Source organism: Oryctolagus cuniculus, chromosome 3 (genome assembly GCF_964237555.1).
Source record: "Oryctolagus cuniculus chromosome 3, mOryCun1.1, whole genome shotgun sequence".
NCBI classification, from domain to species: domain Eukaryota; kingdom Metazoa; phylum Chordata; class Mammalia; order Lagomorpha; family Leporidae; genus Oryctolagus; species Oryctolagus cuniculus.
This window is the reverse complement of record NC_091434.1, coordinates 27,052,107-27,065,437: the sequence shown is the minus strand read 5'-3', so window position 1 is coordinate 27,065,437 and position 13,331 is coordinate 27,052,107. Positions and strand designations below refer to the sequence as shown.

At 39.0% G+C, this 13,331-nt stretch overlaps 1 protein-coding gene and 1 long non-coding RNA gene across 8 annotated transcripts in view; both read right to left on the bottom strand.

The window, feature by feature from the left end:
* ERBB4 (erb-b2 receptor tyrosine kinase 4) overlaps nt 1–13,331 on the bottom strand; it is a 1,263,146-nt gene that overhangs the window by 1,181,662 nt on the left and 68,153 nt on the right. The gene's annotated exons all lie outside the window — the stretch shown is intronic.
* The window catches only part of LOC127491701 (uncharacterized), a 112,014-nt gene that overhangs the window by 31,305 nt on the left and 67,378 nt on the right, over nt 1–13,331 (bottom strand). The window contains exon 1 of the long non-coding RNA XR_007920583.2: nt 1–13,331. This exon is cut by the window's left edge and continues 18,291 nt beyond it; it is cut by the window's right edge and continues 67,378 nt beyond it. This is a non-coding gene — a long non-coding RNA (uncharacterized lncRNA).

Genomic DNA, 13,331 nt, shown 5'->3' with positions numbered 1-13,331 from the left:
TTACTTGTGAAGCATTACGATTAGTGGTGAATTAAGCCTGTGATTACATAGTGTATTAAAATTATGTCTTTGCAAAAAATTAAAGGAAAAAAAAGGAAAGAATGAGGGGCATTCAGAAGGGAAAGTGAGAGGGAGGGAAGTATGGTTATATTCTTTTTTTTAAAGATTTATTTATTTATTTGAAAGTCAGAGTTACACAGAGGGAGGGGAGACAGAGAGAGAGATAGAGAGACAAGTCTTCCATCCGCTGGTTCACTCCACAATTAGCTGCAACAGCTGGAGCTGAGCCAATCCAAAGCCAGGAGCAAGGAGCTTCTTCCAGGTCTCCCATGTGGGTGCAGGGGCCCAAGGACTTGGGCCATCTTCTACTGCTTTCCCAGGCTATAGCAGAGAGCTGAATCAGAAGTAGAGCAACCAGGACTCGAACCGGTGCCCAGGAGGGATGCTGTCACTGCAGGCGGTGGCTTTACCCACTACACCACAGTGCCAGCCCCACTATGGTTATATTCTTAGAACTGTACTTAAAAAATACCTGAGGCCGGCACCGTGGCTCAATAGGCTAATCCTCCGCCTGCAGCACTGGCATACTGGGTTCTAGTCCCAGTCGGGGTGCCAGATTCTGTCCCAGTTGCCCCTCTTCCAGGCTAGCTCTCTGCTGTGGCCCTGGAAGGCAGTGGAGGATGGCCCAAGTGCTTGGGCCCTACACCCCATGGGAGACCAGGAGAAGCACCTGGCTCCTGCCTTCGGATCAGCACAGTGCGCCGGCCGCAGTACGCTGGCCACGGCGACCATTGGAGGGTGAACCAATGGTAAAGGAAGACCTTTCTCTCTGTCTCTCTCTCTCTCACCGTCCACTCTGCCTGTCAAGAAAAAAAAAAAAAAAGAAATACATGAAATCTGTTCTCTTTATATTAATAAATAAATTTTTTAAATTAACCATTAAATGCTCACCTAGTTATTATAATACATAGATAAAGGGAAATGGATGATTAAGAAAAAGCTTATAAACTAACATTTAAACTAATGCAAATTGAGAGTCAAGAGACTATTAGAAATAATATTCCAATGACAATCAAATTCAGTTTTTGTCTACTTCTGCCATCATCTAGCAGATGGCAGAGATGTTATATTTTTAAGTCACATACTTAAATTAAAAATGAAGAAGCAGATATTATTTCAATAGATGTATAGTGAACAGGGGGAGCAAAGGAAATATGACGCCTAAGTTACAATGCAGCTTTTCTATTAACTTCTTTGGACTTGTTTTTCATTTTAAAATTAGAGGTGAACAAAGTGGGTTCTTCTTTTGTAGTCTCATGAAGATGACCAAAAGCAAAGGAATTATCAAAATTAACGAGGTTAAGTCCTAACATCTTAAGCTTGGTTTTAGTTGGAATTTATTGAAGAAAGAAAATACAAATAATGTAGGGAGAGCAAACAACAATGGTTGTAGCTTACATATTTGTTGAATAAATAAGACAGCAGAAATAGAATGACAATGATAACCAGTGGGTAGATAATTTACAAGATGTCTTCCCATAAATTATACATGTATTCATTTCATCTGAAAAAGAACTCCTTGAAAATTACCCATGTCACTCAAGCATATAAAAGGTGGAGTCAAGTTTTCAAAGCCATATATTTGGAGTGAAGCCATTGTTCTTAACTATAACCATGTGACCCTCAGTAAACTTTTCTCCACTTTGTATTTTTTTGCTCCTCCAGGTTTCATTACTCCCTATCCAATACTGTGCTGTGCTTTTCACCATTTATACCTCATTTGGTCATCCCCTGGTCACATATCTCAAATATCATTAATGCGTGTGTGTGTATACATATATATACACATTTCATTTCCCTCTGTCTTTACTCCCCTTGCTAACATACCTTTGCTACTTTTTTAATTAAATTCTCTATCAAAATCAAAATACAGCAAATCTTCAAGTTGTTCCTGGAATATGCATGCTATGAAAAAATTATAGATGGATTTCAAAACCTTTTCACAACAAAGTAAACTCATACTAACTTATTACAACATATTTGAACAGAATCTAGTTGAGGCACCAAAAAAAAGTAAGATGCCATTATGAAAAAAGTCCCTATTGGAGCACCATGAAGTCTGCTAACATTGAAGCAAAAACAAACATCAGAGCTTAGAAGGAAGAATGATGAAATGTATTATGAAAAGTTTACTTGGACAGTTCCCTCAATGAAATCAGTAGATTGCAAATGGATAACTGAATTTAAGGGACAAGATGATGTTGAAAAGGAAGCTTGCAGTTGCAGATCATCCACATCAATTTGGGAGGGGAAAAATGTGTCTTGTTCATGCTCTCATTGAAGAGGACCAATGATTAACAGCAGAACAGCCAATATCATATACATCTCAATTGGTTCTGCTTATATAATTCTGACTGAAAAATTAAAATTGAATAAAATCTCTGTTCAATAAGCTGTCTACCAAAACCATTGCATTCAGATGGGCTACAGACAAGAACAGACCTTTACATGGAAATCTTCAACAAGGGAGACCAACATCTTGAAGCATTTCTTCAAAGCATTGTAACAGGAGACAAAATAAAATAAGGTTTTGCCAGTGCATTCTAAAGACAAAAACACAATTAAAGCAAAGACTACCAGTAAGTGGAAGCGGTTCAGAGTCAAAATGGATTTGTCAAAACACAGAAGGCATTGCAACAGTTTTGTGGGATTTTCAGGGCATTTTGTTGTTGTTGTTGTGGTTGTTGTTGTTGCTGACTTTCTGTAGGGCCAAAGAACAACTATTTTTATGAGTGCACTGAGAAAGTTTTCCATAATATTGGCAGAAAAATGTCAGAGAATGGTTTTCAAAAGAGCTTGAAGTACAGATAAACAGCCTACTACAAATATATTACTGCCACTCTTGGATCACAAGTACAACTTCAGAGCAATGTGCGTATCTCTTGCTAGGTAAGGTTCTGAAAATGTGTTAATATGTCTTGAGTTCCAAAAATATGCTTAGCATCAAAAGAAGCTCTGTGGGTTCTCTTATGTTCCTGAGTTGCTGTTTTCTGAAGACAATCACTAAAAAAGGTAAATCTCTTTACCTGGCTATTTATGGCATATTAACAGTTTTTAAGGTTTTTGGAGAAAATTATCTCAAATTTGAGACCAGTGTGTTGTTTTTAGTGTTGGTGGTTTTTAACAATATACAGTGTGTGTTTTTAGTGATGGTGTTTGTAACAATACCACACATTCCGATAACACCTCTTTTTTTTTTCCTCAACCCTTACAACCTGAAGATGAACTAGATATGGCTTTTGTCATATTATATACTTATTCCTGCTTCTTTCAGAATCCTCATGTTCTCCTTCTCAGATGGAACACTAGTTTTTTTAGTTCTACTTATTCTCTATATGCTTCTAAGTTAAGCCACACTGAGCTCAAAAATTTTTAGAAGAATGTAGCATATACGGATCCCAACATTCCTGAAAGTCAATTGTACATACAGATTGCAAGATCACAAGCACTGACAACAATTTTTTTAAGGTCCATTTGTAATACTTCTACAAGTAGATTGGAAATTGCCCATGAACAAAACCAACTCTACTATTTCATCATTTGTTGTTACTCACACAAAATATAAACACTCCTAAGACAATATAGTTTCCTCACAACACATCTAGCTGTGGAATGATTTCAGTCTTTGCATTTCACTCAGTCACAGACTCATCATCATCACTTCCAGGAGGAAGAACATTTGTCTTATTTGGGGGAACTTATTTTATATTTCAACTATGGATATCTTTCTTTGTTATTATGGGCTTATAAATTTAATTCATTAGACCTATCATTTTGTAAAACGAAGATACAGATAAAAGCTATCCACTAAAATGTAACTCATGTTACCATTTAGAAGACAGTACAACAGAACAAAGTTGTCTTTCCTACAAGTAACCTGGATGCTATATAAAGTTTGGGAAGACAAAACACCACAAAAGGGCTAGACCATGAATTACGTCAACATTCTTGAGTATCTCAGTTATGATTAGAATAAGTAAAACAAGAGAGGTAATGAGGGCAGCTACTTTACCTTCAACAGAATGTTTTAACTAGAGATATATTTCACAAAAAACCAGAGCTGAAATGGTGCCTTCACTTAGTCCATTAATCTTCCTCCTTGAATCAAAATAAATATTTAACAATCCATTTCAAAATTTGAGAAATTTTCTAACCAGTTTTAAGAAATACATTCTATTGAGGAAAGGTATAATGTTGTATACCATAAGTGTATAATTATTATATATCAATTTGAATAACAGTATCAGGTTCATTGTCTATGTTAATTGACATAAAATTCTAAGGAAGAGACTCACAGAATCTTTGGGCTTTCATCTTTAGATAACAGTTACTGTCAATTCAAGAAATAGGCCAGCGCCGTGGTTCACTAGGCTAATCCTCCGCATGCAGCACCAGCACCCCGGGTTCTAGTCCCGGTTGGGGCCCCCGATTCTGTCCCAGTTGCTCCTCTTCCAGTCCAGCTCTCTGCTGTGGCCCGGGAAGACAGTGGAGGATGGCCCAAGTGCTTGGGCCCTGCACCCTCATGGGAGACCAGGGGGAAGCACCTGGCTCCTAGCTTCGGATCGGAGCAGGACGCTGGCAGTAGGGGCCATTGGGGGGTGAACCAAAGGAAGGAAGACCTTTCTCTCTGTCTCTCTCTCTCTCTCTCACAAACTCTGCCTGTCCAAAAAAAAAAAAAAAAAAAAAAAAAAAAAAAAAAAAAAAACCTCACAAAATAGAACTCTATTACTAATATAGAAATGCAAGAATCTACAACTAGAATTTGTTTTAAATACTATTGATATTGTTATCACTACAACTACCAGAATCAACAAATCTAGATTTCTGCAATATTGAAAGTTCATTTTAACCTAGTTCAATGTCACAGTTTTATTATCCAGAGCCATCCTTTCATGTCCACGTCTCCAAAGAAACAATCTAGCTATTTAGGTCAAAAAGACATGGTTGTTTTTAAAATCTGACACTGAAATGCATGTGGAACATGAAGCCACTTTCTAAAATGATCAATTTTTTTTTCACCTATAACTGTTGATGTAGTGACTGTCTTTTCTAGGGCAGGAATCATAAAAGACAATCAAAATTTCATTTTGCACACATACATGATTTTATTAGCAATTTCTTAATGCTAATAGCACTACCATAGTATATTTAAAGTGACTATTTTCTATTTTGATAATCAAAAGCATGTCTAGATCATATTTATCCAATTATCCAGTCAGTTAATTTAAAGTATAAATGAGAGGTTTTAACACCTATTGTCTGTCATCTTCACTGATTCTAATTATAGGCAATGTCACAGACATTTGAGAATATTCCTTCAAATGAGTAAAGTATATTGTTGTAATAAAAATCAGGAAATCAATTTGTATGTTAAATAGCTATGATTTTATAGATAGTTGTGATTTGTTAAGTATTTAATTATGTGAAATCCAACATATACTAATCAAATAGAGTAAACAAATTGCTAGTAGTCAAATTTATCCATCATGGGTTTGTTTTATGAGTACATACAAGTATAGTACATTATAAAACATTTATCCATAATATTTTCATTCAACTTACCTGAAGAGAAAAGACAAGAAAAAGGGAAGTCAAAATGCACTGCAACCTAAAATATACTGGCACAACCACACTCTGATGTACACAAAAGACTCCATTTTACAATTAAGAAAACATAGGCTCAGCAAATGTAAATAAACTACCCAAACTGCTCAGCAAGTAGAATGGGTCATTTGAATTCATATCTCTTTGGTCCTAAAGTCTCTCCTTTCCCTTCATTACTCTATCCTTACTTTTCATACCCCTTATAAACAAACTGGTAGAAACTTAGGAAAATTGACTAATTATTTAATCTGGGAAGTCTTGAGCTTCATAAAAATACTTTTAAGTAATATTTAAAAATATTTTTAAGTGCTAGGAACTAGAAAGTATATAAATGGAAAGAATAGTACTTCTCAAACTACACGAAAGTAATAAAGTGCTTTAGTTTCAAACTGCCAATAGACAATATTTTTGAATCCACAATTAAAATAAATTACTAGGAGAATTTTAATATTCTTGGTTACATTGGAACAAAGATTCCTAAATGCCTAGTCTCAATTTTACATTTATATTAAAGAAGACCAGCACCAATCTGTGGCCCACGTTTGAGTAATATTGAGCTAGAGTTCAAGTCACAATAAGGTAATCAGTTTAATACATATTAAAATATATATGTGTGTGGGGCCCAGCGCTGTGGTGCAGTGGGTTACAGTACCACCTACAGTGCAGATAACCCATATCAGCACCAGATCGAGTCCTGGATTCTTTAGTTCCAACCCAGTTCCCTGTTAATGTACCTGGGAAAGCAGCAGAAGATGGCCCAAGTGCTTGGGTCCATGTACCCACATGGGAGATCCAGATAAAGCTCCTGACCCCTGACTTCAGCCTAGCTCAGCTCTGGCCATTATAGGCATTTGAAGAGTAAACCAGCAGATGGAATATGTCTCTCCCTCTCTCTTTCTCTCCGTCTCTCCCTCTCTCCCTCTCCCTCTCCAATTCTTACTTTCAATTAAATAAATAAATCTTTTTTAAAAAGAAATAATATATACATCTAGAGTTCATTGAAATAAAAAAGAGATCCCTATCATGCAATCTATTTGCTAAACAATCTTTTTACTTCAATAAGCTGTTTTTAACACTAGTGTAGTATGAAAGAAAATAAAGGTCCACTTGGGGGTCAGCATGGTCGTGCAGTGGGTTAAAGCCCTGGCCTACAGCACTGGTATCCACATGGGCATCTGCTCAAGACCTGGCTGCTCCAATTCTCATCCAGCTCCCTGTTAATGTGCCGAGGAAAGCAGAAGATGGTCCAAGTCTTTGGACCGCTGCACCCGCATGGGAGACCCAGAAGAAGCTGCTGGCTCCTAGCTTCAGGTTGGCTCAGCTCCAGCAATTACAGCCATTTGGAGAGTGAACCAGCAGATGGAAGACCTCTGTCTCTCTCTGTCTCTACCTCTCTCTGTAACTCTTTCAAATAAATAAAATAAATCTTTTTATTTTAAAATAAATGTCTGCTTAACATAGTTGAAAACAGAATAAAAGAGATAGCATTCATTTTTGTCCAGATTTTATATGTGCATATATATCCACACATATCTATTTTTTGTTATTGAGCATCAACATGGATAATTAATTTTAAATAAAGTAATCATTCTTTAGTTAAAATTATTTCATCTTTCTGACAACCACTGTTCTAAGATACATTGATGATCCCTGCAATGGGGAAACAAGAAAATTAATATTGTGTTTATCCTTTCTGTCAGAACTGATACATAAAAACCAGTTTCCACTCTTGCCATTTTCCAATTGTGTTAATATTTTATAATAGATCCCTACATGCATTTTGTGTTTTTTTTGTTTTGTTTTTTTGTTTTTTTTTTTTTTTTTGGACATGCAGGGTGGACAGTGAGAGAGAGAGAGACAGAGAGAAAGGTCTTCCTTTTGCCCCTACATGTATTTTGACAGAGTAAATTTATTTTGTATCAGGATATCCAGGAAATCACCCTAGGAAAATATAATAATTAAATTAAGAAAACCAAAAGAAACATGAAATAGTTTTCTTCCCATAGCACAGTTAAGTAGTTTTTTTTAATATACTACATAAAAATATTTAACTTTCTTTTTCAAATGTCACTTACCATAGAGTGTTCTTAACAACAATGGATTCAGTAATTAGATAAGTATTTACAGATTATTCTAGAGAGCTATTTTCCTATTTTCAAAGGCAGAGATACAGAGAGATAGGGAGAGACAGAGAAAAGGGGATCTTCCATCTGTTGCTTCACTCCCCAGATGGCCACAACAGCCAGCGCTAGGTCAGGCTGAAGCCAGGAGCTTCTCCTGGATCTCCCATGTAGATTGCGGGGGCCCAAGCACTTGAATTATCTTCTACTGATTTTCCTGGGCCATTAGCAAAGAGGTAGATAGGCCTGAAGTGTAGCAGCCCAAACGTGAAGTGGCACCCACACGGGATGCCGATATCTCAGGTGGTGGCTTTACCCATGTGCTGCCATAAAGCTGCCACCTGCAATGCTGGCATCGCAAATAGTAAACTTGTAAATCAAGCAGATAGTATCTATTAATAGTAGCTCTACTACTATTTTAAAACTTTTTTCAGGATATTATGAATATTATTTGCTAAGTTTTGTATTGCTTGCAATAACACTGAATAGAAAAAAAAAAAAAAAAAAAAAAAAAAAAAAAAAAAAGGAGGCTGGCGCTGCAGCTCAATAGGCTGATCCTCCACCTGCGGCGCCAAAACAACGGGTTCTAGTCCCGGTTGGGGCACTGGATTCTGTCCCGGTTGCTCCTCTTCCAGGCCAGCTCTCTGCTGTGGCCAGGGAGTGCAGTGGAGGATGGCCCAAGTGCTTGGGCCCTGCACCTCATGGGAGACCAAGATAAGCACCTGGCTCCTGGCTTCGGATCAGCGCGGTGCGCTGGCCCCAGCGCAACGGCCGAAACGGCCATTGGAGGGTGAATCAACGAAAAAGGAAGACCTTTCTCTCTGTCTCTCTTTTTTACTGTCCACTCTGCCTGTCAAAAAAAAGTAGTGTTTTGTGAAAAAAGAAAATATTTTGTTCATTTGAAAGGTAGACATACACAAAGAGCAGGAAAGAGAACAAGAGTGAGGCAAGATATTCAATTCACTGGGTTACTCCCCAAATAGCAGCAACAGGAGCCTGGAACTCCATCAGGGTCTCCCACATGGGTGGCAGGGGCCCAAGTTTTTGAGGCATCCTCTTCTGCCCTCCCAAACAAATTAGTAGGGAGCTGGATCAAAAGTTAAGGATCCAAGACTCAAACTGGTACTCATATGGGAAGCTGGTGCCACAGGCAATGGTTTAATCTACTGCACCACAATGCTGGCCTCAAGGAGGTAGCGTTGATAAACATTTTATGTAATAACTAATAAAAATCAATTATAAAAAATTATTTAAAACTATACTTTTGAGGCCAGTGCCACAGCTCAATAGGGTAATCCTCTGCCTGCGGCGCCGGCACACCGGGTCCTAGTCCCGGTCAGGGCACCGGATTCTGTCCCGGTTGCTCCTCTTCCCTTCCAGCTCTCTGGAAGTGCAGTGGAGGATGGCCCAATTGCTTGGGCCCTGCACCCGCATGGGAGACCAGGAGGAAGCACCTGGCTCCTGGCTTCGGATCAGCGCGGTGTGCCGGCCACAGCAGCCATTGGGGGATGAACCAACAGTAAAGGAAGACCTTTCTGTCTCTCTCTCTCACTGTCCACTCTGCCTGTCACACAAAAAAAATCTATACTTTTGAAAACATTTAAAAACTGTGTTTTGTAATTTTTATTATTAATATAAGAATAGATTATATATTTCATAAATATACTTCTAATACATATTTTACATACTTCTACATACTTCTAATACACACTTCTAATATACTTTGAGACAGTTCGAAAATTAGAAAATATAAAATAAACATAGTACTCGATTATTATATTGATGGCACTATTTCCACTTGACTAATTAAGATGATAGTAAATTAGAGATAAATGATAGACAAGCCAATTAATAGCCAATAGACTTCAGAAAATACAGGCAAAATAGAGATTTATTAATTTGCTCACTGATGTCACAAATACGGTGCTTGCAAATAGGAATTCAGTTAATGAGTGTTTAATTAAAACATGTTAATTTAGGAGGCATGAAAGGGTAAGAAGATTCAAAGTGGCTAATTTTCTGTTTACTGAAATGACACTGACTGTGACTGTCTCACACTGATAGTAACTTCATATTGTGTTGGCAGATGTTAGTATCAGTGGAACTGCCACTTCGATGTGGCATTAATCTCTCTGAGCTGCCAAAGAAATAACTTGTGGCACAGCAATAGCCTGCACTTAGTCTCAGGGTGGGCATGCACTTTAGAGAACTTTGCTCTGCATTAAAGATCTCTGTTTGAGGTCCCTGTGTGTTCTGTCCTTTTCCTGTTCCTCTTCTCAGTCATCTCATCTACCCTCAGAATGTCAACATCCACACAACTTTCTCCAGCCTTGCTCTCTTCCAAATTCTTACGTTCAGCTATCTACTTGGTAGGTATTTCCAATAAAATACTCCACAAAGACTTGCGATTAAATTTGCCAAAACTTAAACTAATGATCATTCTTGGACACCTGGCCAATTCTCTTTTTTATAGCCATTAATTTGTTAGCATCAATATAGCCTAAGTACTCAAACTAGAAATTTTGAGTCTTGAATCTTGCTGCTTCTTCATCATCCACATCCCTAACTTTCCTCCAGCGCCCCCGTCATGCCAATTTTCAGAACATGCCACCTGGACAGTCACACAGGGCTCTTTGCTTAGAAGAGTCCCATGCTTCTCTTAGCTCTGCTGTCACCAACTTGTAGTTATGCATTTTTTTAACAAGAAAGCATGCATTAACTTGTGCTGGGCTGTAAAATTATATAGCCAGTAATGCTTCCCATGTGCTTCATCCTCTGCAAAATCTAACTAAGCTGTAGCCTCTGAGCATAACACAAAATTTCTCACCTCCTTGTCTTTGTTTTCATTTAACCTCTACTGGGAATGTCCCATCCACTAATCAAATTCTCAAATCCTCATTTCTAGTGCCATCTCCTCCAGTAAGTTTTCAGTTCATAATTAAGCTGGGTTAAGCACTCCCATAATGGTACAATTTGAATCACTATTATTTCAATTATAAGAGTCTATTATTAACATTGCCTATTTGTCTGTCTCTAAGAGTCTATGAACTCACAGAAAGAAAAAGTAGGAATTATGTCATAATAGTGACATGCAGAAAACACACAAGTTTTACTGTATAAATGAATAACATGATAAAAATAAAATAAATAACTGCTTTGTACCCTCAATTAATTTATTTTCAGAACAAAAACCTTTTGGAGTGACTGGCGCTGTAGCGCAGCAGGTTAAAGCCCTGGCCTGAGGCGCTGGCATCCCATATGGGTGCCGGTTCTTGTCCCTGCTGCTCCTCTTCTGATCCAGCTCTCTGCAATGGCCTGGGAAAGCAGTGGAAGATGGTCCAAGTCCTTGGGCCCCTGCACCCGTGTGGGAGACCCAGAAGAAGCTCCTGGCTCCTGACTTCAGATCAGCATAGCTCTGGCCATTGTGGCCATCTGGGGAGTGAACCAGCGGATAGGAGACCTCTCTCTCTGTCTCTACCTCTCTCTGTAACTCTCAAAAAAATAAATCTTTTAAAAAAACCCTATTATTCTTTAACAAAAATAATAAGGTACATATTATCAATTCTGTATCATAAAAAGTTTTTTTTTTTTTTTTTTTGACAGGCAGAGTGGATAGTGAGAGAGAGAGACAGAGAGAAAAGTCTTCCTTTTGCCGTTGGTTTACCCTCCAATGGCCACCACGGCTGGCGCACTGCAGCTGGCGCACTGCGCTCATCCGAAGGCAGGAGCCAGGTGCTTCTCCTGGTCTCCCATGGGGTGCAGGGCCCAAGCACTTGGGCCATCCTCCACTGCACTCCTGGGCCACAGCAGAGAGCTGGCCTGGAAGAGGGGCAACCGGGACAGAATCCGGCACCCCAACCGGGACTAGAACCCGGTGTGCCGGCGCCGCTAGGTGGAGGATTAGCCTATTCAGCTGCGGCGCCGGCTATAAAAAGGTTTTGTATCTATCTACTTCTCCCTACTTCCTTCTTCACCCCACTTCAGTCCAGGTACTTTCACCCCTGACCTGAACTAACCTAATGGGCTCTCTTGTACTTCCTCTACTCCATTCTCCACAGAGCATCCAGAGTAAGTGTACACACATAAAGTATTCTTTGTCTATTTAGTTCAAATTTCAGCTCAAATATTACTTCCTCTGGAATGTACAGAAAAAATTGCTTGGAAACATACACACACTTTAATGTCTCTCATTGTATTTTCCCGTTTTAACACTTACCCACATTGCAATTTATTTTTGAAATAACTTAATAGTGGGCTGGCACTGTGGCACTGTTGGTTAATCCTCCACCTGCGGCACCGGCATACCATATGGGCACCAGTTCTAGTTCTGGCTGCTCCTCTTTCAATCTAGCTCTCTGCTGTGGCATGGGAAAGCAGTATAAGATGGCCCAGCCGGCACCACTGCTCACTAGGCTAATCCTCTGCCTGCAGCGCCGGCACCCCGGGGTTCTAGTCCCTGTTGGGGCACTGGATTATGTCCCGGCTGCTCCTCTTCCAGTCCAGCTCTCTGCTGTGGCCCGGGAAGGCAGTGGAGGATGGCCCAGGTCCTTGGGCCCTGCACCCAAATGGGAGACCAAGAGGAAGCACCTGGATCCTGGCTTTAGATCGACACAGCGTGCCGGCCTTAGTGGCCATTTTGGGGGTGAACCAATGGAAGGAAGACCTTTCTCTCTGTCTTTCTCTCACGGTCTAACTCTGCCTCTCAAATAAAAAAGAAGATGGCCCAAGTGCTTGGGCCCTGAACCCACATAGGAGACCAGGAAGCTGCACTTGTCTCCTGGCTTCAGATTGGTGCAGCTCCGGCCGTTGCAGCCACCTGGGGAGTGAACCAGAGGACGGAAGACCACTCTGTCTGTCTGTATGTCTCTTTCTCTCTAACTCTTTCAAATAAATAAATCTTTAAGAAAAATAAATTAATAAAGTTTGTCTCTCTCACTGATCTGAATTTGTTCCCTATTATATATCAGTAGAATTGGCAGATAGCAGTTACTCCAAAAAAATTTGTCAAATCAATGTCAATTGTCAATAACAGTATTTTGTTAACACGTGGAACAGGAACTTCAAGAACTTCAAACAGGTACATATGCTGATGTTAACATTTTATTCTAATTCTCTTTTCTCTCTTTAACACAAGATTGTCCTGATTGCTGGTTCTTCATTGTGCATTTTATGAAAACACAAGTATGATAGGTATGTCTAAAGATTTCGTTCCTGGATTTCATAGTGTATTTGCTTAGCTTATATGTATGTCTGAAGACCCTAGTGAGGGACTTGGTGCAGAATGCTCCAAATTTTATGAAGAATAAATGATACTTTCTTTATATGTATATTATAAAAGGTAAGCAAGTTTTATAATTATGCAATTGAGATCTAGAAAATATTTTGCTACCTCAGACCCACTGGGCTTCACACATTACACATTACTTAAGTATGTCCCTGAAAACTGCACACACATCTACATACAGTAATTCTTACTTGTGAGGCAAAAACTAAAAATAATATCACTTCAGAAATCTAATCTTATATTTAAGTATTTTTTCCTCCACA